This window comes from Ictidomys tridecemlineatus, chromosome 8 (assembly GCF_052094955.1).
Source record: "Ictidomys tridecemlineatus isolate mIctTri1 chromosome 8, mIctTri1.hap1, whole genome shotgun sequence".
NCBI classification, from domain to species: domain Eukaryota; kingdom Metazoa; phylum Chordata; class Mammalia; order Rodentia; family Sciuridae; genus Ictidomys; species Ictidomys tridecemlineatus.
The window spans coordinates 128,210,101-128,235,967 of NC_135484.1; the positions used below are offsets into that span (position 1 = coordinate 128,210,101).

Genomic DNA, 25,867 nt, shown 5'->3' on the forward strand with positions numbered 1-25,867 from the left:
GTAACAATCTCTTGTCAGAGCAGGCCTCCAATGACCTAATTACTTTGCTTAGGCTCCATTTTTTTTTGTGTGTGTGTGTGTGTGTATGTGTGCAATTTTTTAATTAGAGCTTTATAGTTACACAAACTAGTTGAGTTCATACCGACAAACTCAAATATGGAAATCAATTTCAGTTCATGATTAGGCTCCACTCTTAGAGGTTGAACCACCTCCCAACATTATCACACTAGAGACCAATCTTCCAACACATGAACTTTTGAGTGACAAAATACTCCCAAACTAGAGCATATACATATAACCTATTGAGATTGTTGTTGTTGTTTCATTCACCCTTGTTCTCCGAGATTCATGCAGGTTATTGAGTCATTAATGTTTCATTCCTTTTTTATTGTTTAGTAGCATTTTACAGTATGAATTTACAGTTTCACTGAAGGACATTTGGGTTGTTTTCAGTTTTTTACTATCATGAATAATGCTTCCATAAACATTTGTGTACAGGCTTTGTGTAAACATAAATTTTCATTTCTCCAGAATAAACGCCCAGAAATGCAGTTATTGGGTGGTATGGTACTTGCATGTTTAATTTTTTTAAGAAACTTCCCCTGGTTTCCTAGAGTAGATAACACCATTTCATATTTCCACCAAAATGTATTCAGCCTCATCAGTATTTAGTATTGAAACTATTTTTATTTTAACCATTCTGATAGATGTAGTACATGCAAAATCTGGAGATGGAGCCTAATTAGAGTAGTACCCACACGTCCTTAATCATGAAGTCACGTGGCCCTGCGTATGCAAACATCACTTTGGGGATTTTTATCTTTATTTTATTTCATTTTTTTATCTTTTATTTATTTTATTTTTTGTAAATACACGACAGCAGTGGAATGCATTACAATTCTTATTACACATATAGAGCACAATTTTTCATATCTCTGTATATAAGGTATGTTCATGCCAATTTATGACTTTATACATGTACTTTTTTTGCATTACAATTCTTATTACACATATATGCCACAATTTTTCATATCTCTGTATATAAAGTATGTTGACACCCAATTCAAGTCTTCATATATGTACTTTGTATAATGATGTCCATCACATTCCACCATCCTTGCTAATCCCCCCCCTTTCCCTCCCACCCCTCTTCCCTATCTAGAATGCATCTAATACTTTAGAGATTTTTAAAAAGAAAAATTGAAACAAGAAATAGAAGAAGAAAAGAGACCGGGTCTCGTGGGATGTCCCGGGCGGAATTGCAGGCATTGCTCACAGGCGCGGTCCCACCGCCGCCCAACACGGGGAGTTTGACCTGCTCCGTGTCCGGCCTGGGCCGGGTCCCCCCTCCTTAGACAACCTGGTGCCTCTGGGCTCCCCCGGGAGCACCATGTTGGTGCCGGGTCCGGTGCGGACGCCCGCTCCACAAAGCGCTGCAGCCCCGAACCCCCGGGCACCCACGATCCACCGACCTCAGCCTCCCGGGAAACTGGGATTACAGGCGCGCGCCACCGCGCCCGGCGGGGAATGAGGCTGCACAAAGATCCTGGAGACTTCGGCTGCAAGCTGGGCCCGGCTGAAGAGATGCAGAAACCACTGGCAGAAATGAGAATGAATTAATGAATATTGTCCTCGGAATCTTTGCGGGGGGGGGGGAAGGGAGGAGAAAAGGCAGTAAATTTAATAAGGGGGCGTGTTGAGCTTGCTTCTAAAATTCATTGTGTACAGGAAATCACCTGAAGATCTCGTTAAAATTCAGTCTGTAACGCTGTTAGTTTTACAGTGGGACCCCAAAATTCTGATTTTCCTTCCAACCCCCACCCCTTCTCTCTCTCTCTCTTTTTTGGACCCTCAAGATACATAAGAAAACCCTTAAAATATGTACGAAAAACAAATACAAAGAAGAATGTTGAATACAATAACAATGCAAAAGAACATAAATGCAATAATGCTACTTATGCACATGTTACCTATATTTAGTTAAAAAAAAAAAAAAAAAAACACCTGGGGTTGTGGCTCAGGGGCAGAGCCCTTGCCTCTCACATGTGTGAGGCACTGGGTTCAATCCTCAGACCACATAAATATAAATCAACGAAATAAAGATATTGTGTTCATATGTCACTTAAGAAAAAAAAAAAGAAAAAAAACAGATACATATTTTAGAGGTACATGATTCAGTAGGATATCTTTACCCTTCCTTCCTGTTTCCTTTTTTCCAATATCATTACTGTAAACTGCTTGCAAAATTAGACCAGGCCTTTTTTTTTTTTTTTAAATGTAGTGTTAAAGCTGAAAAGGTAAAATTCATTCTGACTTGCAGTTCTGCTCTTATCAAGCCCATAAAACTCAAGATTCCTTGTATGATAAAATCAAGCTAAATATCTTCTCAAAAAAAAATGTTTAAGCATTAAATATTCAGGATTTTGTTTACCAGCAAGTTCAGGTTTTTAGACTCCTCCAAAATATACATGCACTTTGTATCTACAAATTCACTTTTGGTAGACCAGCTGTTTAACAACTAGGTTCTCATCATATTACTCTCATGTCTAAAATGCCCTATAATATTTAAATACTACAGAGAACATTGAGTATTGAATGTCATCATAAGTTAAACCACTCTTTCTTAGGGACTGTAGTTTTAAAGCACAGATTTGAACTTGTAAAATAAAACCTGGATTCCGAATAAATATGTCTTGTTTAACCAGTCTGCCCTGTTTTTTTGTTTGTTTGTTTGTTTGTTTGTTTCTTAGTTTGTTTTGTTTTTGTTATTCTGAAACAGCCTTATTTCAAAAAAGAAAAAAAAATCTTTTTTTTTTCCTCCAATGTGTGTTTTTGTCACAATCTATATGACATATACTACTAAATAAAATTTATGGGAAGTGAGTATTTGTAAATAAGCTAATTCCTGCCCCAACAGACCAGACCAAATTATACTGGAGTCACTTGCGCTAAGTAATCAAACTCAGCTTTACAAAGATCCAGTTAAACAAGCAAGCAAACAAATGAACAAAACATTGGAAATTTGTAGCAACAATAGAAAGATGACCAGTCTACCTAAGCTAGCATAATAAGGAATGTTCTCTGCTTTAACATAAAAATTGAAATGACTAATGCACTTTTTATTCCTTGTTTCTACTTTTTTCAGCTTTCTATGCCTGTGAAGTCTACCTCCTGATTAATTCTTTGGAGCACCATTCTGTTTCATAGATGGGATGCCACCAATTTGTCAATTCAGGAAGACAATTCAATTTTTAAACTAAATTTTTGGAAATTTTGTTCTTTGACATCAAACATGAAAGTATAAATTTAAGATTTACTATAGTCCTTTCTATTCTCACCCTCAAAGTGTTTCCATATCAGAAGAGGACATTTCTCTTGCCACACACATTGAAAATATGATTTTACAGCAGGCCAGTAGTTTAACATTTTTGTTATGACTGGAAACAATGATAGCCATGTTGCAGACACATGTTTATAGAGACTATCTTCTTCAATTTCCATAGGGTCAAACATCTCTTTAAGTTCCTCTGCATATTTTGAAAAAGCTAAAACTAAAAAAAAATTAAAAAGTGATTCTACACCTCAATAAATCTGGAAAGTCTCAATATCATAAGTTAGCATATAAAAATTATTTTTAGCAATATTGTGTACAGGACATTTAGCATGTCAATCTTTTCATCTTCTTTGGTAAGAAGTGTCTTGTCTAAATGGAATTTGCCAAAATTTGCATTTGCACTGTCTGCCAAATACTCAAATAGATGAGCTTGTATTTGACCAAGATATCCATTGTTTTCTGTTATTTCATTAAATGTTCATACAAATCAAGAAGATAATTTTCAAGGCCATGTTCTAAATCAAAGTGAGAACTAGGAGAAACATTTTGTTCTTGTTGTTGGCCTAATTTTACATCAATTGATATGTTGTAGAGAGCAAGGTCATCTGACATAATCAGCTGTGCACTGTAAGGGATCAACAAATGGTTGTTAAAATTTTCTTTTCACCTATGGCTTGAAACTTCTGAATCACAAAATGAGTATAAAGAAACCATTAAAAAAAAAAGAAGAAGAAGTATATTCTTTCCTTGTGTGTTAACCAATGCCATTTTCAATTGAGCATTGATTATTTTGAAAGATGAAGAAACCTTTGGTTAATTCCAAAGTTCTTGCCTGTCTGTCTCATCCTGTGAATTTTACTCTCCCTATGCATTTTCACATCCATACTCTTTCTTGCATATTGTGCAGTATGCTCTGTTTGGGTGATCTATTCCACAAGTCCAGTTGTATGTGTCCTTCCATTTATTATTAAAATAAGACAATCATTTAGACTTTTTCAAAGATGTGTTGGTCATGCTGGCATTTACATGATAATTGTTCTAATTTTCATTTTATGAAACTCTTACAGAATGTGGATCTGTCGGAAATTAAACCAGCACCATCTTGATAGAAGCTAGCACAATAGTTTATCCACAGACACAGGTATAGATGAACCCTAACTGCTCACTCTTACTAGTACAAACACTGAAGTCTCACATTTAAGTCACATGACAGGGAGTAATGCAACACTGAATGTCCCATTATTGTGACCACGGGAAAAACAAAGGCAACAACTAACGGAGGACAGATAAGCTAAACCATACCCATTTTATATTAAAAGTCAGTGTTGCTTTCCCTGGGTCAGGGTAGGGAGAGACCAATTATCACAAGATTTTTTTCTACCTTTATGCTGAAAACTGAAAACGTAGACTTTTCAAATTCCAGGGATAGATACCCTAGAAGGTGGGAATTTGAGTGCTAAACCAGAGCGATCTCTTGGCAAACCCAGGAAGCAAGTAAATCAAGCTTTTCACCTCTTCCTGCTCCTATTACTACCGCTCTTACTCGCTAGCAGATTCCCAAGAATCTGCATCAACAACACTGTATCCTTTAAACTATGAAGTCCCAAATGTGTAAGAACTCTTGTGGACTTCCTGAGAGACACAGGAAGTTTCAGTTAAGAAGTCAATGAAACTTGCGGTGGTGTTTTCTTAAAATTAAGACAGACTACTTTACAAATTTGACTTGTGAGGGAATAAATGAGATAGAGCGGTAACATTTTCAAAGGAAATGTTTGTTGTTTAAGATAGCAAACACTTGGACGTTTCCCAGTGGGAAGGATCCAGTATAGGAGAGAGGGATAATGAGGAAGGAAGCGGACAGGTTTCCTCTTCCATAGAGAAAAATATACAGTCTTTTGAGCGGGAAATTTCTCACCTGACGTGAGAATAGGCGGCTATCAGTTTCAAGTGAGGGGGTGAAAAACAGCAGGATCAATAGCGACTTTCTTCATCTGTATAGGTTAAAAGTATATGATGAGGGGCCGTGGGGTTGTGCTCCGTGGTAGAGCACTTGCTAGCATAAAGGAAAAAAAAAAAAAAAAAAAAGGAAAAAAGAAAAAAGAAAAAAAAAAGAATATGATGAGCGTGTGTACCTGTCTGCCTCCTTAGCGCAGTAGGCAGCGCGTCAGTCTCATAATCTGAAGGTCCTGAGTTCGAACCTCAGAGGGGGCAGCTCACTTTTACTAAGCGCAGTCCTGCTAAAAAAGGCTGGGGATGATAGAGTAGCCACGGATTCATTTCCAGTGAAAGAACTCTTTTTGCAGAAAGAGAAAGAAAAAAAAAAAAGGAATGAATGAATGAAAACATTTTGTGGTAGAGACCAGACTTTAAGAAATGTAATGCATTTAAAAGGAATAAAATATCTTTATCTTTCAGTGTGCTGGCAGGATGGGAGAAGAAATTTGACACTTGATTTGAATTTTCCTTTGGGAACTAAGTTCAAAGGAAGATTCCAAATAATTCAAGAGTTTGCATATTCACTATCTTGGGCAAAAAAAGAAAAAATGAAAGAAAAGACTTGTATCTGGCCAACTCAGTTTTCAATGCAGTATATTTAAAGAGTGGCTCTGTAACCCTGGGGAATATCATCATGGAACAGAAAGCAAGAAAAAAGTAGATGAATTAAGAACTTGTTGGGATAGGAGCTAGGTCTTCAGTATTTCCATCACCCTGAACTTTGTGGAGGATTGCTTGGCCAAGTACAGGTGCTCCTGGATGGAGATCATTTGGTATATGCTGAGGCACCACACACACTCTGTCCAGTTTCCAATTCCTCACTGCCCATTAACTCTTCAGATTATAATTTTCTGGCTTTCTTCCCCCATTACTTAACTGAACTACCTTCAACACAATCGATATTGGCCTTCAAATCAATAAGCCCAATATATGCATTTCAGACTTCAACCTGGTTAACCTTCCTACAATACCATTGACTATCCTGTCTTTGCACCCCATCCATCAGTTTTTGTTTCTCTTCATCTTTTCTCCACTGAGTCTTCTTGGTTATCTTAGTGGGTAGTTCTTCCCTACATATCTATGTCTTGATATTCCTCAAAGATCTGCCCCATATTGTTGCACTTCACTATATTGTAATGGTTTGTACACACATATCTATTTCCTTGCAGGACTGTGCCCTCCCTCATATAAAAGGTTTGTCTTGTACATTTTTATTTTCTAAAGACCTTAAAATGTTGCTTTGTCAGAAAGATATGTCTAAAGACTAGCCAAAGACAAGAAATCATAAAACTGGGGAGAAAGGCATGGAGGCATCTCTGGCTATAATGCTTTCATGAAACCATATTGGAAAGTCACCCAAGGCTTCCTGAGTAGTTATAATGAACAAATAAAGAACAATTCTGGGGCAGGGAGACAGGGATAAAGAAATAAAGTTTCTGCTATAGTTGAGTACGCGTCTACTTCTATAAATCCAGACCATTGAACTGGATTTATGTGATCAAAGAAATAAAGTCTCAACTTTCTTCTTTTTGTTTGCTTCCCTAGTTCTGGTGGGTATTCTATAGTTATCTTTTTTTTTGGGGGGGGGTGTTATTAGGGATTGAACTCAGTGGTTCTCAATCACTGAGCCACATCCTCAGCCCTATTTTGTATTTTATTTAGAGACAGGGTTTCACTGAGTTGCTTAGTGCCTTGCTTTTGCTGAGGCTGGATTTGAATTCGTAATCCTCCTGCCTCCGCCTCCTGCGCCTGGCTCTACAATTATCTTTGATATGTAATGTATTGGTTATCATTCTCCACTCAAAGGACAAGCTGTTTTGTCCCCAAGTTCCTCTGATTTCAGTTCCTTCTTGGGCAGCATTTTACCATGCAACTTACTTCACTGGGGAAAAAAAAAAAAGAGTGGACAGATAGATAAAAACTGGATATTCAATTTTCCCAGCTATTCTTATTTTTCTTACATACATAAAATTGCCTTGCCATGACCTCCTTATATAATCTAGTCCTAGTTTTTCCATCTATACCTAATTAAATAATGTTCTTCAAAAATGCTGGATGTAGGCTGGGGTTGTAGCTCAGTGGTACAGTGCTTGCCTAACATGCATGAGGCACTGGGTTTGATTCTCAGCAACACATAAAAATAAATAAGTAAAATAAAGGTATTGTGTTCATCTGCAACTGAAATAAAATAAAATAAAAAGAATGCCTGATGTAGTTGAAGAAGAGACAAGAATGACCCTACCAAACTTGCGCTGCTGCATCCCTCCTAAAAAAGGTCCCACAAACAAGGGAGAGAAGGTACCCAAAGGGGAAACAGGGAAAGCTGATGCAGGCAAGGATGGAAATAACCTGCTGAAAATGGAGATACCAAAACAGACCAGCTACAGAAGGGTGATGCCAAACAATTGGATTTTATCATAGCTTTCTGATTTTGATAGCCCATCCAAGAAGAGAATTTAAAAATTGTTGTATACTGTTACCAATTATTTGCCCATATCCTGCCTGAAATTCCATAATTTTGTGAAAAGTATTTTTCATAAAGCTGCATACAGTTTGGCTTGGGGGAAAAAAAAATCCTGGCTTTCGAGACCTTACTGTGCGGCCTTATTTGGAAGTGATGTATTTACAGATATGATTACATAAGTTAAAATTAGGTCATGGTAGACTAGTACAGCTCCTAAATATTGTCCTTACAAGAAGACCATGTGAAGACAGACACACAGAGGGAAGAAAGTCAGTAACCTGAAGACAAGCGCAGACTGACTTTGTGCTGCCACAAGAAGCATCAAGGATGTTCAGTAACCAATAAAGGAGTCTTCCCTAGAACCTGCAGAGGGAGCACAACCCTGCCAATACCTTCATTTTTGACTATCAGCCTCTGTTGTTATAAGCTTTCCAGTTTGTAGTAATTTGTTCAGGCAGTCCTAGAAGACTAACACACTATTCCAACCCTCACTCACTGACCTCCCATCACACTATCTCAACCTGTTCTATTTTCTTTATAGAAACTTTATAAAGTTGCCTTGTCTTTTTATTTCTTTAATACAATTTTTTTCTATTTCTCACACATTCTTCTAGATTGTTAATTCCACTAGAGTCATCTCTGAGTCTGTTTTTCCCAGCCCAAATTTCCAGCACCTAGTATGGTATCTTGTAAACAACAAGAATATCTCGCATCAGTCAATAATTATTTTCAGTCAATAATTAATTAGCATTTTAAATGTTATTGTTTTCTTTTCATATTCCTTGTAACTATCTTACTGCAATCCATTACATTTGTATTATTTCCAGTAGTCCCCTCAGGAATCACACACAATGAAATTCATCTTGTAGACAATACCTCTCACCTTGGGCAGCTTCTTCAAATTGTCTGGACCTTGGTGGTATATTTTTCAGAATAGGTCTCTCAATTTATTCTGATGCAGACTTTAGTAGGCATCTAATAGGAACATCTTAAAAGTGTCATTTGAATCTTCAGCCTTTGGTTCCAGGAATTTGCATATGCTGCAGATAAAGGGAGCAGTTAAGGATTTAGGAAAGGCCTCAACCTTTTCAGGCAGCTCCTCAGAGAATGCTTAATCATTGTTGGAACCATTACCATTCAGAATTTGTTCCTCTCCTTTGCAGAATCAGAAACTATATTTTAATTCACCATGAACATTTCAGACTTCCAAGAATGACTCACAATAACCAAATGTCAAAGATGTTGCAAGTCAGAACGTGAACATATACCTATACCAGTGGTGGATCAGCCTGTTACTTCCTATGTAAAATAAACTCTGCAAATAATAGAAAGTTGTTCTGTGCAGCTATAATCAGAGTAACAGAAATAAAGTAATATTAATGACTACATCAAGCAATGATAGCCTGGAACATTCACCAGTTAAAAGTGAAGCCAAATCAAAACAACTAAAAGTTGTGTTGTCCCATGTATTTGACCCTGGGTTGAGATGGAAACATACAGTTCGGATTATATAGTGTGTCATTTTCCTAAATAAGGTTATAATACCACTGGTCAGATAAATAGTATTAGTAATACTTAATTTTTATCTTGTTACTTTATTGAACTTGGATGTCCAGAAAAATTCTCTTCATCTACTCATTTTCCATTCAACTCTTGAGTAGCTCACTTGTACTTAACTTCCACAAATGATTAAACACATCCTTTACAATAAGGATGTAGTAACTTCACTCTGGCTTTGTTTTATTTCTTTGTTACAGTAAAAAGGAATTAACAGTCAAAGAAACTCAGTTCTGGTGCAAAGCCATGTACTCCATGGTACTCCTCAAAGTTTACTTTCCTTCACAAGGTCTTGAGCCTTTTCTAGCAGGGATTCCATGTAGTTGCCTAGCTTTCTTTGGTCAACATTGTAGATAATTGGTTAATTAGCCCTAAAGTTTTTGTTTTCTGTCATTTTCGCCACCCATGGAACCTTCCATAGAACATTATGGAAGTTTCAAACTGTTTTTCCAAAGATTTTATCAGAATTTGATGTTCAAAAAGGTCAACACAGGAAAGCGCCCGAACAGGGACTTGAACCCTGGACCCTCAGATTAAAAGTCTGATGCTCTACCGACTGAGCTATCCGGGCCCCTTAACTGAGGGGCTTTTCTATATTTCCTAGTGTGAAACTGCCTGGAAAAGCTTTGGCTTTTTTCATTCTATTTGTCTTTTCTTTATTCTAAACTCTATATTTGCCTCTTTGAATATGTCTCCCAACTATTTCTTCCCTAATTTGTGGAATTATGTAATGTAACCCTAACTATTATTTCTAAAAGCATTACATAAGTAGAGAAGTAATCACAACAGTCTTGTCCATGTTCAAAGGTTATGCCCCATTCTCCCCATGATTTTCAGAATGCTTGCCACAAAAAAGAGAACAGGACAAATAGGTATTGAGAATTTATTTTGAGGAAGGTGTTCTGCTTTCCCCTGAGTTCACAGCAGTGAATAGGGACCGTCTTTAACCCTATGGGGTTCACACGTTTGAAGGGAGAGGTGGCCATCAAAAGGCTTAGTTTTGCTTCCTCAAGAACTTTTAATTGTAGATAGACACAACAAGCAATTCTATTCCCCCTGATAGCCTCATAGCTCACCTACTCACTTCCTCTGGTTCTCTACTCAAATGTCTCCTTATCAGAAAGACCTCCCTAGTCACTCTTTATTATCAAATATTCCCTACTCCTTTATTCTGTATTCTTTTTCCCACTGATTTCATTTTTCTTCCTAACATGTATTACTGACATATATTTGGTTAAGAGTTCATTATCTGTCATTCCCCATTTTTCCATTAAAATGTAAACCCATGAGAGCAGGAGCTTTTGCACAGTCTTATACCTCCAACTACTTATTAGCAGACTGGGTCCAGTTAAGAAATAACACTAAACTGGGGATATGGTATCACGTGCCTGTAATCCCAGGGACTCAGGAGGCTAAGGCAGGAGAATAGCAAGTTCAAAGCCAGCCTTAGCAATTTATCAAGGCCCTAAGCAACTTAGCAAGACCCTGTCTCAAAAGAAAAAGGGCTGGGAATGTAGCTCAGTGGTTAAGCACCCCTAATATCAATACCTGGTACCAAAAAGAAAAGAAATAACACTAGGCATTTCAACTGGATACAATATGGTAACTCAGACATAATAACTGCAGGAAGTAACTACTCATTCTCAGGGCTGGGGGAACAAAAAGGAAGAGGTTGGGACTTCTGAAGACAAATTACTGGCCAGCTGCTGTTACCTCTGCTGCTAGTATTTCAATAATGGGATGTTCTGGGAATCCATAAAGAGAATGAAAGTTGGGCGGAGTCAATTGCCATTGTTAGAACAACTTGACACGAAGAGCAAAAATCAAAAAAGCAGTCCCTTCTTTTTCCTTCAGTCTTCCAGAGTTGAAAAAAGTAATTTGTAGACACCCAGCCCCAACATCACAGAACAGCATATAGGAAGACGGATTTGAAGCTGAGCGAGAAGATACTTTTTTGCAGGGGCGTTTGGGTGAGTTGGTATGGGAGATTGAACCTAAGGGCGAATAACCACTAAGCCACATCCTCAGCCCTATTTATTTTTTTATTTTGAGACAGAGTATCTCTAGGTTGCTGAGGCTAGTTTTGAATGTGACCTGCCTCAGGCTTCCAAGTCGCTGGAATTACAGGCTTGCACCACTGTGCCCATTGAAAGAACTGAGCCGTAGGAAACACAGGCTTGAACAGTGCATACTAAGTGTGAAATGAAAATCTATTGAATACTTCCTACTACATAAACTGAGATGTTGAAAGCAGGATACTAAATATTGATATTGTTCATTATTGAATTGGGTGCTTATCTTAAATACCAGTTTATTTACTTCACCTCTTCTTGTTTCTCTTTTACCATTTCTGCATCTTATAATTTGAATAATTTAGAACTCCAGCCACCAGCAACAGGGCAGAAAAAACGATTCAATGCAAGAAGACTGAGGGAAAAGTTTTGTGTTGTTTTGCTTTGGTAAAGTGTGTGTGTGTGTGTGTGTGTGTGAGAGAGAGAGAGAGAGAGAGAGAGAGAGAGAGAGAGAGAGTTTGGTCATCAGTGGTGACATGGTGATAAACAATTCCAGAGGATTGGTTTTTAAAAAATCAATAATTAATGCAACATATTTCATAGTATGCAACACCTTCCACAATTCCAGTACAACTTCCATCCATCCTCTCATCCCTCTCTTCACACTCTTGGCCCCGTGAGTTTCTTGACCTTAGTGATTTTGTAACAAAGAACACCTGAAAGTCATTTTCAACTCTCCTACCTCCATCTCCAACTGCTATGAGAAAAAAGAAAAGAAAAAAAAAGAAAGAATGAATTTTGGAATATCCTTAGTGAAAGTCTCCGTTTTTTAACTTAACATCACATTTCTCAGGAAAACAGCACACTACCCCTTCAAAAATCATTAAAGCCTATGTCTTGCTTTTAAGAAAAGACGTATAGTACATTTTCCTACGGAAAAAGGTAGAGAGGAAAAAAGGGGGCGGAGGTTATGCAGCTTCCTTCACTGGTTTCCTTTCTTTATGTTAGGCAGAAGAAAAAAGTAGCTTGCGTTGCCCCCTCTGAGGTTCGAACTCAGGACCTTCAGATTATGAGACTGACGCGCTGCCTACTGCGCTAAGGAGGCAACCTTGCTACACGTTCACACGGATAATTTACCAATATTACTGGAAAAAACTACTATAAATGTTCCGAATCATAGTTTTCGAAAGTAATGTGAAACTGCGGTTTAATTAGTGTCTAAAACGGTTTGTATGACAAAGACAGGCAGAAAAGGCAGGGACCGACATCCAAGTTCAATCCTTTCCCTGCGAATCTTTCTGCGGAGACTCTAAGGACTGTAAGGGCAACTGAGTCCAGATCTCACACATGTCCTGAACCGGGCCCTGGATTATTTGTCTTACTGCTTGGCCAGGGGTTTTCACTCCAAGATCAGGTAGCTGCGACACCTTCTAAACGGAAAACAAGACTTAAATAGCAAGACTGCACTCTTTTGCGTTCTTTGTGTGGTTGCGGTGGAGGCGCTTTTTCCCCTGCAGCGAATGAAAGAGGACAGATTTTTTAAAAGGTCTCACGATTCTTTCTTATTTTTCTCTAGCAGCAACCGGTTCAAACCAACGACCCCAGACTTGCTTACGCTCGAAATCCGAGAGTTTATTTAACCGAGTCCAACCTCAGTAAGTGTAACACCTTCCTCCGGTTTTGGAGATTGCCGAGAGCCTCCCTCCCGCTCCTCCTGCGGCGTGGGGTCCGGAGTCACCTCGGAATGCAGTTGGGAGAAAGGGAGTTCCCGGGTTGTGATGGGGAGCTAAAGGGAGGGCCTGCCACTAATTAGCAAAAGAGAGTGGGAAAAGGTAGGCGAGAAAATACTGGAAATAGGCAAAATATTTCAGGAACTCGGTAAGGAGGAAGTACTAGCCGAGCTGTCTAAGTCCCTATAAGAATGATTCCACCCCACTAAGGACGTGGGTACGAATCCCAAGGACACTGGTCCATTTTATCTTTTTTCATAGCCAATAGACAGTTCTCACAGCTTCCCTATTCAGGCAGGTTCCTCTCCTTCCATCACCTGTTTTCCCAGGCCAGAGGTCACACATATTTATTGTCTCTAAAGCTGATACGTAATAGGGCTTCAACTAATTATTTCATTTAACGAATACTTACTGAGTACCTATTGTGTAATATCCCTTAATCATTATTGTACTTCATCACCCAAAACTATCCAAGTATAACAGGCTTTTATTTAATTCATTTGTTTATTTTAAAAGTATTATTTTGCACCTACTATGTATCAGTTACTTATCTAGGCCTGCATAAACCTCAGTACTTCCTTATTCTATTATTAAATAAAGAGATGATCCTCAGTCTCCCTGAATCCGCTTTCACCTTGAGACAGGTCCTGCCTACACCACTGAAGAAAAAAAAAATCTGTCAGATCCCGGAGAAGACCCTATTCTTAGTATTGCCACGGCGATGATATATAATCATTTCATAATCTGAACCCGGATTACCCTGATCTGAGTTGAGGCGACTCTGCAAAAGACCCCATTCTTCGCCTCCCGACTGCCCCTTTACATTCCACTAGCTAGGGGCGCTCAAGTCTCCCCGTGCGTCTCTTTCTTTCTGGGGCCAGTGCTAGCAATTGCCTCCATCCTCCTGGCTTTTCTTCATCCTCTAGGCCTCACCCTAGAAATTGCTTTCTCCTGGAAGCCTAGCTTGAAATCTCCCTCCCACAAGTTTCAGGATTACATTTAGCAGCTGAGGATGATGAGGGGGATAGGAAAGATGATTTCTGCCCTGGAGCCTAATGGAGGAAATAAGCCTTTAATGATGGCCCTAAAATGACACATTGCTGTTAAAAAAAAAAAAAAAAAAAAAAAAAAAAAAACACTATGAATGACATCTGAGATATATTGAGATATATTGTTACCAGAAAAAAAGAGTGCTACAAAATAATACAAAAGAACAATGTATAGAAAGGGCACAGTTCAGATTGTTACCAGTGATGTTATCAGGAGAGAGGAAAAGAGATTATAAATTTTATTTTCAACATTTGTTGCCACAGTCCAGCTGCAGCAAAATAAGGGGGGGGGGATGAACAATTTGTGTAGATTGATACAGCAGGAGTGGGAGCCCTTTATTGTAGAACAACAGAGGTATTTATACATTCCACACAGCTTATCTTAATTAACATAAACTAGATCAACCAATAAGAAATCTCCACACTTAATGGCTTCCTGGCTTTACTTCACAAACCACTCCCTCTGGCAAAATGCCAGGCGCCATCCAGACTTGTTTACAGACTCTAACAATTTGTTTGAGTTGTTAAAATGAGTTTATATTTATTTCACAAATTCAATAAGTGAATTAATAAATTCATAAAGAAATTTTTTAAAAACTCAATCTGATTAGTGCAGCAAAGAAGAAAGACAGCATGCTGGGAACACAAATCAGATCTGGGCTCAATCATCTTTTTTTTTTTTTGGCAGCTTCTAATCATACTACCTATTCTTAATTGGATATTCCTCTTGGTATGCTTTGGGTACACTCTGTTATCACTCAATCCATCACTTATTTTAGCACTAACCATACTTCTTGGAAAGTTTTCTATAATTGTCTGCTTTTTCCCATACATTATAAATTTTGTCAAAAGCGGAATCATTTTTCTCTTTCCCAAGTCATAAAAATTAGTACTATGGTAAGTTTTTGTGATAAATACACGAAACAATGTCTTTCCAATTTGAGAAATGTGCAAATCATACAGAGATGAGGAGCCTGGAAAACAATGATATCTTAAGTTTTAGGTGTATTATGTGTTATTAAATCCCTCCAACAGGACACTCCTGCTGAGTTAGGTTCCAGATCATTGATTATACCAAGAGCAAGTATGCAAGTATGCTTTTCGTGGACTGAGCTCTACTACCAGGTAACTGCAAACCATTCTTACTTAGATTACCAGGAAACAACTGTTTCTAGATTGTGGAACTCAGATATCTCTTCCCCTACTCATTCTCCTTGGTGACTTTCATGTGTTTGCATTCATTTTGCAATATCTGTGAGCCAATTATGGGCAATTTCAAGAAAAGAGTTAAGCCTTCTTAACCTCAAACTCAAGAATAAATAAATCCACCCATTCCCTCAATTTTCCAGGTCTCTACTCATTGTTCTTTCCAGAAGATAAATGTTCCAAAGGTGAAAGAGAGAATAGTCAGCTAGACTTACTCCCTTTTTCCTTCTTTAGAGGGAAATTTAAAACCTACAGTTCAAAAGTAGGCTTTTGAGGTTCTGGTGTCATATTTAAACCAATGAACACCCTTACCCCTTTGGTGCTAGGGATCTGCCTATGTGCATACTAAACAAGCACTCCATGACTGAGCTACATCCCCATCTAGTTAGCCTCCCCTCCTTTTCTTTCTTTCCTTCTTTCTTATACAAGGTAGTGTTTGTGAAGTAAAAAGGGTGCCACTAGAGCTAGAGAAGAAAGACCTTAACTAGATCTGAGATAGTACAAACCATCTTTTAAGGCTAGGACATTCCAGCGGATAGTATGGAGAGTTTATGTTTACAAAGGGAGGGAGTACGCACCTGAGAGGACTTTATAATCACCTATCTAGAAGTCTTTGGATTTCACACTACACTATTTCCCAAAACTCTATTCAATTCCATCTCTATTAATTGACTAATTTGTAACAGGCACCTTGCTTGGATGAAGACATAACAAAAGAATGAATGCCAGAAAATGATTCCAGGGTTCCTGAGTATCCACTTGGTGCTGGGACCTGGAAAGACAAGAATGAAAAGGAAAAAGAAGAGGAAGGGGAGAAGGGGGATTTAACTCCCTTTAGACTTGTCAGAATTAGCCTATGGAATGAAGGCAAAAAGAAATTCTCCAAAAAAATCTGAGGCTGGGCTACCCTACTGAGTATTCATTCATTTGTCCATCCATCCGCCCTTCGTTGGTTCATTTATTCACTCATCCTTTCATCTATGCATTCATGGAACAAACACTGAACTTTAATGTACCAGACCTTGGGCTATATTAAAGAAGAGTGAAGGTTCTGTCCTGTAATTACGGCACTTTGGAGAGGAAAGATAGATTTTAAAAGTTCAGACTCATGATTACAGCTGAGGGGAAGCACTAAGATAGACGGAGTTAGCTCTAGGTGTCTTCAGATACCCAAAAAATGCGTCAGTGACGCGGGAAAAGGGCGATTGTTATATATGTCATTGTTCCCTTTCAAACGGTGGGGCTAAAATCAAGTTTTCCCTTTCAGGGGTCGGAAATGAAAGGAAATTAGTCTCCTGAGGTAACAATATTCTTGAATCAAATCCCGCCCTGCTCCTGAGATGGAGGGAAAGAAACCTGGGAAGAAGCAGCGTGGAAACAGTGTGTGACTCCTCCCCTCCCCCTCCCAACCTACGTTTGGCGTTTCTAACGCCCGGCCGCTGGAAAGTGGGGATATTTTCTATCCGGAAAAAAAAATACCCTTGTAAAAATTCTTTTACATTAATTAGGACGCAAATATAGAGCTTTTATTTAAAGTGATATTTCATTTTCAATTTCTTTGATATAGTTCATTTTTTTCAAGAGTACAAAGAGACCTCAGATGGACAGTGTGTCGGAAGGTTGTCAGGAAGGGTTCCATGGTGTAATGGTTAGCACTCTGGACTCTGAATCCAGCGATCCGAGTTCAAATCTCGGTGGAACCTTTCATATTGTTTGAATTTTACTTCTCTTTCTCTGGTCTCAAACAGTGTAATTTCGCCTTTTGAATTCCAAGTCTTTAGATTTTGATGAGCTCTGACGATGAGAAAAGGATATGTGATATGCAGTCCCAGTAATCAGTGGATTCTGAATCAGTCTTTAATCACCGAATATATGTAATGAGCTCTTCTGTTCCCATCACACTAATTTCGTACCTCCTACTCCCCCTTGATGATCCCAGGTTAGAGCGAATTTAGTAAATGTGACTTTAATGAACTGGCCAGAGAACAGGACACAACGAGCTTTGTGATTAATAAACAAACAGGAAAAGGAAGAGGACAGATCTCAGTAAAGGTCCGTCATTTTAGTTAATATTAAACAGGAAAAAAAAATAGAATAAGAGTGAAGAAATGGCTGAAATTATGGACCTCAAATAAATAAAAGAAGCTGTGTCAGAAGTGGGATTCGAACCCACGCCTCCATTCGGAGACCAGAATCCTCAACAGGAGGAAGCAAAGCTTGAGTCTGGCGCCTTAGACCACTCGGCCATCCTGACACACCCGTAGACTTTCCTGAAATCATTATATTCTTCAATTGTAATGAATGTCCACACAGTGTAAACTAGTACATATTAAAAAAAAAAATAGTTTAACCTAAGAAATAGAAATACTAGTCGTTATAAGTAAACTGAATCCTCTTTCTTAGTAAAATCAGAAATTTTGAGCAACTCGGGAGGTTTTCCTCCTAATCCGGACTAAAATTTAAAGTTTCTCTCCCCTCACTTCCTCCCATGCCCAGTGTACAGAAGCGTGAAGATCCCAACAACATGGCACTGACTCCAGACTAGGCAAGAAAGTCCCCTTCATCCGTGATGTGAAAGAACACAAAGCACGGGCTCGGTTCCGAGATGCTGCATGGCAAATCAAGCGAGTTGTGCAGGGAAGTGGTCCAGAGATATGGACCATGTGAGAAAACCGATGTAGACAACAATGGCAGGATGAGTAGGGGTCTGGGGCCTTGAGCAGGAAGACTGGCTGTAAATGTAACAGGAGTTGGTCTGATCGGGAGTTGAAAGAGGGAGAAGAGCTGATGTGAAAAACCATAATGGCAGAAGGAAATATCAACAGAGAGCCAACATCCCCAGATCCCTTCACTAAACTTGCAGAACTAGACAAACAAGTTCATTCTGCTGAGGTGCATGCTACTGGAAACTAGTATTAGAGATAACAACAGACACAGACATTTATAAAGGTCCTCCGAAGAAATGGCCAGGTATCAATGTGATATCTAAAGAATCTCCAGTCCAAAATTTTGGCCCAGATCTACAGAACACTCAGCATCAGATTTTTCATTCATAATGTTAAATATGAATGACAATCAAGGACAACCAGATCTTTTTGGAAATATTTCTACAATAAAGACAAGGATGAATACAAACAGGTCGGGAGGATCTAAGAGGAAACTAATACAAATGCAAGAATTTGGATGTCTTTTTAAAAAATTACAATTAAATCCTCAAGGAGAAGAAAGAAGATATTGCACTAATGAAACAAGAGAAGGCAAGGGAAACTCTTAAAATTAATATTATAATGGCAGAATTATTTTTGTAAATTTCAAAATAAAGTTGGAGAAATCTCTTAGAAAGTAGGGTGAAGAATGAGAAATGGAAGAGGATCAATAAGAAAATAATGGTGTAGAATAAAAGATATACCCTCATTCTACTGGGGCCTCCAGAAAAGAGGAGAAAATGAAGGAAAGGAGATAAAGACAATAGATATAAGATTATTTTTCAGAACTAAAGACCTCAAATCTACAGATTTAAAGTCCACCAAATGTCCTGAATAATATGTAGAAAGGCAACCCTTTGAGGCATGTCATCACAAAACATCAAAAATGAAGATCCTAGGGCTGGGGTTAGGGTTAGGGTTAGGGTTGGGGTTAAGGTTAAGGTTAGTTGTTTTGTTTTTTCTTGAAATGGTCTCACAATGTTGCCCAGGTTGGTATTGACCTTCTGAACTCAAGAGATCTTCCCTCAGCTTCCTGAGTAACTAGAACTATAGGTGTAGGCCACAACCAGGAAATTGATATAGATATAATCTACTGATATTTATTTCTCACCATTTTCATATGCACTCATGTGTTTGTGTGTTTAGTTCCATGTAATTTTATTGTATATGTAAATAGCACACAACCAACACCACAACCAAGACAGAACTGTTCCATTGCAAGGTTCTTTGGTGCTACCATCTTAAAGCCTCAGATACTTCTTTCCTTCCCCTCTGTAAACCCTAGCAACTACTAGTCTGTTCCCTAGCTCTATAATTTTGACATGTCAAAAGAAAGAAAGAATGTTATGAGTGGAATAATACAGATTATATGTAACCTTTTGAAATTTATTTTTTTACTTGGCACAATTTGCTTGAGATCCATTTAAATTGTTTCAAAAGTTCATTCACTTTTAGTGTTCCATGGTACGAATATACCATAGTTGATATAACAACTTGCCATTCAAGGATATTCAGTTGTTTCCAAGCTTGAATGTTATGAATAGTGCTTTGTGCTGATTATTGTGTGAACATGTTTTAATTTTTCTGAAATAAACGCCATTAATATTCAGATTTGAGACTCAAAACTGCAGTAGCCATTTGGCTACCTTACCAGAGAAATCTCCCCTGATCACCTAATAAGACCCCATCACTTTCCATCCTCCATATCCTGCCTCATTTCTCTTCATGGTATCTTTTACACTATTTCATATTTGATTCTTAGTTTGTTTATTTTCTGTCTTTCGCTCTAAAAAGTAACTGCAGAAACTCAAGAACTTTGTTTTGTTCCCCAGTGTCCTGGAGACTAGAAGAGTGCCTGGTATAGTCAACACAATGACTGGCACACTCAACAAACATTTGTTGAATTAATGAAGACATGAATTTCAGATCTCCATTCATATTGGCATATATTTATCTAACTTGTTCATTTTTGTTAAAGCATAGCTCTCCATTGTAAGCCTGCATAGTATTTTCCACTAACTTGTTCCCTAATGAACTATTTTTATGAAGGTTCCAGTATTTTACAAATCCAAACAATGCTGTAAGGACAATACTTGTATAAACAATCACCTGTGCAATGGAAGAAAAGTGGAGTAGAAGGTTCAAAAAGTATGTGCATTTTTTAAAACTTAGCTACTGTAAAATTGCTTTCAATGATGTTCTTTCCGCTTATATTCCCACTGTGTGTTGGAATCAATATTTTCACATTCTTTTTTTTTTTACCTTTTAATTTATTCTTTTTAGTTATACATGACGGTAGAATGTATTTTGACATATCATATATACCTGGAGTATAACTTCCCATTCTTATGGTTGTACATGATGTAAAATTACACTGGTTGTGTATTCATACATGAACATAGGAAAGTTATGTCCAATTTATTCTATTGTCTTTCCCATTCCCACCCCCCCATCCTGTCCCCCATGCCACCCTGTCCAATCCAGTGAACCCCCATCTCATCCTACCCCCTTTATTTTCACTTTCTTAACGATACTGAGTATTGTCAAGGTCTCCCATCTTTGATAACATTATAAATTAAAAGGAGTATTACCACTATGCAAAGGTTTATTGGTGGGGTTGGGGTTGTGGCTCAGTGACACGTGCTGGCCTCGAATGTGCGAGGCCTTGGGTTCAATCCTCAGCACCACATAAAAATAAATAAGTAAAATAAAGGTATTGTGTCCAAATACAACTAAAAAATAAATATTTTAAAAAAGATTTATTGGCCATTTATTCTTTTCCCTTGATCCATCTGTTCATATACTTTACTCATTTTCCTTCTCTTTTTGTTTTTACTTGTCAAAGTATTTTGTCTTTTTTTGTTATTGTTGTTTCAATTAGTTATACATGACAGCAGAATGCATTTCCACTCATTGTACACAAGTGGAGCACAACTTTTCATTTTTCTGGTTATGCATGATGCAGAGTCACATCATTTGTGCAATCATACATGTACATAGGGTAATAGTATCTGTCTCATTCTACCATCCTTCCCAGTCCCATACCCTCTCCCCTTCCCTCACTCCCCTCTGCTCAATCCAATATTCCTCCATTCTTTCCTTGCCCCCTGAACCTCATTATTGATTAGCATCCACATATCAGAGAAAATATTTGGCCTTTGGTTTTTTGAGATTGGCTTATTTCACTTAACAAGATATATACTCCAGGTCCATCATTTACCTGTAAATGCCATAATTTCATTCTTCTTTAAGACTGAGTAATATTCCATTGTGTGTATATTTATCATAGTTTCTTTATCCATTCATCTGGGACCTGAAAGATGATCAATTATGCCTGGACAGGCCAAAGCCAGGAGAAACTCTGGTGGAGGTCCGTAGGGGTCCTGACATGCAAATCCACAAATTCGTAGTCTGACCTAGGTATAGGGGTAAATACTAATCTAACCATCTAGTAGCTGATTCCCCCTGAAGTTTTCCTCAGGATAGCTGGTGCTCTCACAGGAAAAAAAAAAAAAAAAAAGAAAAAAAAAAAGATCTTTTAAGGAAATTCATCTGGTCTTATTTGTTGAAAATATCTTCCCAGTTCTCCTTTAGCATTAAAATATTTTGAGGTATTTTTTCATGTAGAAATTATTTGATTTTTAATTTTATGTGTCGAGTTTCTGTTCTCGCCATTAAAAGGCTCAGGTGTCACTCCAGGAAAACTGGGTTGACTGGACTGCACAAAATAACCACACAAGACACACAAATACCTTTTTCTTTGGGGTTGCTGTGACGGCTCCTCGGACCTTAAGGGTCTGCAGGAAGAGAAAGAGAGAAAGCTTGCGCACACGCGTACACACACACAAAGGCATGTGCGCTAACCCCTTTTATTGAGGAGAAGCTATTCAAATGAGGTAAGGGGTCAGGTTTCAGGGGGCTGAGTCCAGCTTCATGATGTCCACTGTCAGCAGGTTGACTGACATTCTAGGTAGGCCACACCCAAGGACACAGTAAGGGAAGGGGACACACACAGGGCACTTCCATGGAAGATTCTGTCCTAAACAGGGAAAGGGGTTATATTACAAAGAAACAGGTGAGCATAGCCCTACCCATGGGGCTGTAGGAAGACACGCAGAGCAGGAAGATAGTCACTGGAACCCTAGAAGAGCAGGGCAGTCTAGCAGCATGGGTGCCAGATGCCACATCGCCCAGCAGGGGAGTTAACTCAGTAGCATGTGAGATTGGTCTCCACATTTATGTAATCAAATTAATCAATTTGTGGCTTCTGGATTGGAGTAACATTTAGAAAGAAATTTTTTTAAGTCAATCAGGTTGGGCTGGGATGGTAGTCAGGGGTAGAGCACTTGCCTAGCATGTGGGAGAGCACTTGCCTTAGCACCATATAAAAATAAATAAATAAATTAAATAAAGGTATGGTGTCCATCTACAACTAAAAAAAAAAATTAAAAAAAAAATCAAGGGGAGCTGGGAACGTGGCTCAAGCGGTGGCGCGCTCGCCTGGCATGCGTGCGGCCCGGGTTCGATCCTCAGCACCACATGCCAACAGAGATGTTGTGTCCGCCGAGAACTAAACAATAAAAAAAAACATTAAAAATTCTGTCTCTCTCTTTCTCTCTCTCTCTCTCTCTCTCCCCTCTCTCACTCTCTCTTTAAAAAAAAAAAAAATCAAGGGCTGGGGATGTGGCTCAAGCAGTAGTGCGCTCGCCTGGCATGCATGCCACCCAGAGTTCCATCCTCAGCACCACATACAAACAAAGAGATTGTGTCTGCCGAAAACTAAAAAATAAATATTAAAAAAAAAATCAATCAGAAAGCAGGCTCAGTGGCGCACATCTGTAATCCCAGCGGCTCAGGCTGAGGCAAGAGGATTGCGAGTTCAAAAGCCAGCCTCAGCAAAAGCAAGGTATTATGCAACTCAATGAGACCCCATCTCTAAATAAAATACTATATATATACACACACACACACACACACACACATATATACCATTATTATATATATTACATATATATGTATTACATATATATGTATTACATATATATGGTAGATGGACACAATACCTTTATTTTGTTTATTTTTATGTGGTGCCTGGATGGAACCCAGTGAGTGCCTCATGCATGCTTGGCCAGGGCTCTACCACTGAGCCATGACCCCAGCCAGCTGGGTTGATTTTTTTTTAAGATATTTTATTTTATTTTTAGTTGTAGTAGGACACAATACCTTTATTTTATTTATTTATTTTTATGTTGTGCTGAGGATCGAACCCAGGCCTTGCACATGCTAGGCAAGTGCTCTACCACTGAGCCCCAGCCCCAGCCCACTGGGTTAATTTTTTAAATTGAAACTTTTTTTTTTAAGTTTTTTGAATTGATCTAAAATATATTTTGGTGTAACAAGTGAGATGTGATTTTTTTTTTTTTTTTTTTTTTGCCTATCAAATAGCTTGTTAATAATTCCAAGATCACTTACTGAATGTACAGCACCAATGTGCAATTTTTTTCTTTCTCTTATACTAAACTCTTATTGACATTGTGGTCTATGTCTCAATTTCTTATTGTGTTCCATCAATCTGTTGACTATTTTTTACATTATGTGTTGTACCTTGCCACAGTCCAGCTGCAGCAAAATAACCAGGGGGTGACGAACAACTTGTGTACATTGATACAGCAGGAGTGGGAGCTGTTTATTGTAGGACAGGAGGGGTATATCTACATTCCACACAGCTTATCTTAATTAACATAAACTAGATACAGCAGTCAACCAATAAGGAATCTCCACACTTAATGGCTCACTGGTGCCACCTCACAAACCACTCCCCCTGGCAAAATACCAGGCACCATCCTGACTTGTTTACAGACTCTAACAGTACCTTGTGTTTTTCCTATTTTTTCCAGACTAACTCTGAAAAGTATCTCTTGGCTAAGGGTAGATAAGAGGAGATAAGAGGAAGTAGAAATATTTTCTGTCTCATGGAGTCCTATTCAGTTTGCTGCTTGGAAGACAGATCCAAAAGAGGGTGTCAACAGTGTCAAATGCCTGTGAGGTGTCAAAATGGAGATTGTCAAACATTCCCTGGATTTAGCCAATATAACAGAAATCACTAGTTCCCTTAGGCAATGTAGATTGAGGAAAGTTAGCAAATAGAAAATTACTTTAAAACATTTTATTAACCCATATATATTATTTATAGGGCCTGTAGATCAAAGAGTTTAGTCAATGTTCTGTAGACAAAAGGGAAATTTTGAAGATTTCTGAATAAGAAGTGAAAGAATGAAAAAAGCACTATAGTTTTTAAGGATGATTATCTCCTTGGAGGTGATACACAAATGGATTGGAGAAAAAGACTACAAAGAGACAAGTACCTGAAAGGGTTGCATTCATCTGGCTACAAATTCCTTTCAAAAACATTTGCAAACTGATACATTGTTTCAATGACATAGGTCAGGGTATAGTAACAAAAATTAAAATGAACACGCAAGTTGAGCAATAGAGCAAATCATAACTGAATTAAATCTATAGGGTGAAAGGAAGATAGTAATCATTTAAGAAAGGGGACTAATACTGATTACAGAATATAAATCTTCCCTTTCCTTTATTCCCACACCATCCCACTAATCTATTTTGTTCTTCAATTCTTTACTTCTAGATCATCTGCCTCCAGAAGTTATGAGGGGCTAAGATAATGAAGCCAGAATTAGACAGGCAGTCAGTGTAGATAGGTAAATCGAGTCAGGTTGGATCAAGGAGGCCAATTTTGAAAGGACATTGGAGACTGTCCCCTGAGGGATTAAAATGTTAATTCCTTCAGAGCCCTTCCTCTACCCTAATCAAGAACCTGCCCCAGCTCCAACCAGTTGCCAAGGTAACCTGTCCCAGGAATTTCCCCTCTACAAGGAGCTATAATGTTGTTCATGTGTACTTGGCTACTCCATCCTGCCCTTCCCTGGCCCTCCTACCTAGCATTCCTGAGCCTAGTCACCTATGCGGGAAGGAGAAAGATAAGTGGGGAAAGGCAGGAAAACAAAGGAAACCTAGGACATATAAAAAGGGCAGAACACCTCACTTATTAGGATACCAGGATACCAGCTAAGGGGCCCCTTCTTCCTTCTGGACAGAAGTCTATGTTACCCCTTCATTTGCTTGCCTCAGTGTGCTTCTTTAATGCTCAAACTTCAACATGTGGGGAAGCAGGACTACACAATCAATCCTAAAAAACAAAGTCAATCTCCAGGCTTGTGTTCCTAAAATAAGGATATGATAGGCAGCCTTATCTACCATCATATCTTTTGTATTTATACACTGTTTTGACATTTTATTACTTCTTTTCAGAGTAAATCAGAGTAGAAATACATTTAATTTCTCCAAATTTCAATTGTGACCCAATTTCAAACCAGGATAAAACTTTGATGTGGCCTGGCATTTTACTGAAATGCTCTAAGGTGATTTACACTTGAGGTTTCAACACTGGGTACTCAAGAGTAAGATTCAGAGGGAAAGGTAGGCTTGGGGTTGGCTAGTCCATTCAATGCCTGGATTTCTTGCCCCATAGGTAAAAGAACCAGAGTGGAATCCCCTTAAGTGATGTTTGGGAAGGAGAAGTTCCTCTTGCTCAGATAAAAGAACAATACTAAGAAAATCCCCAAGGAAAGTAGGAAATACCAACTAAGGGATGAGGGGGGGCAATGTAAGAGTAGGACATCTACTGGGTAAGAGAATGGATTTTCGCAACTATAATCACAGGACATTCAATGTTTCTCTACAGAAAGAAATGAGCATTTTTTTAGGTTCTATTCAATACAACAACTCAATGCA

The 25,867-nt window shown here is 38.4% G+C and overlaps 5 non-coding genes across 5 annotated transcripts; 2 read left to right on the forward strand and 3 right to left on the reverse strand.

Moving 5' to 3' along the window:
* The first annotated feature begins 5,472 nt into the window (after positions 1–5,472).
* Trnam-cau (transfer RNA methionine (anticodon CAU)) lies at positions 5,473–5,545 on the forward strand. The gene has a single exon. It is a non-coding gene; the product is annotated as a tRNA-Met (tRNA).
* A 4,303-nt stretch (positions 5,546–9,848) lies between these two features.
* On the reverse strand, positions 9,849–9,921 carry Trnak-uuu (transfer RNA lysine (anticodon UUU)). The gene has a single exon. It is a non-coding gene; the product is annotated as a tRNA-Lys (tRNA).
* A 2,473-nt stretch (positions 9,922–12,394) lies between these two features.
* On the reverse strand, positions 12,395–12,467 carry Trnam-cau (transfer RNA methionine (anticodon CAU)). Its single transcript has one exon. It is a non-coding gene; the product is annotated as a tRNA-Met (tRNA).
* A 4,511-nt stretch (positions 12,468–16,978) lies between these two features.
* Positions 16,979–17,050, forward strand: Trnaq-cug (transfer RNA glutamine (anticodon CUG)). Its single transcript has one exon. It is a non-coding gene; the product is annotated as a tRNA-Gln (tRNA).
* Positions 17,051–17,495: 445 nt separating this feature from the next.
* On the reverse strand, positions 17,496–17,601 carry Trnal-caa (transfer RNA leucine (anticodon CAA)). Its single transcript has 2 exons — positions 17,564–17,601; positions 17,496–17,541 (listed from the first exon to the last, which is right to left on the reverse strand). It is a non-coding gene; the product is annotated as a tRNA-Leu (tRNA).
* Between the last annotated feature and the right edge of the window lie 8,266 nt (positions 17,602–25,867).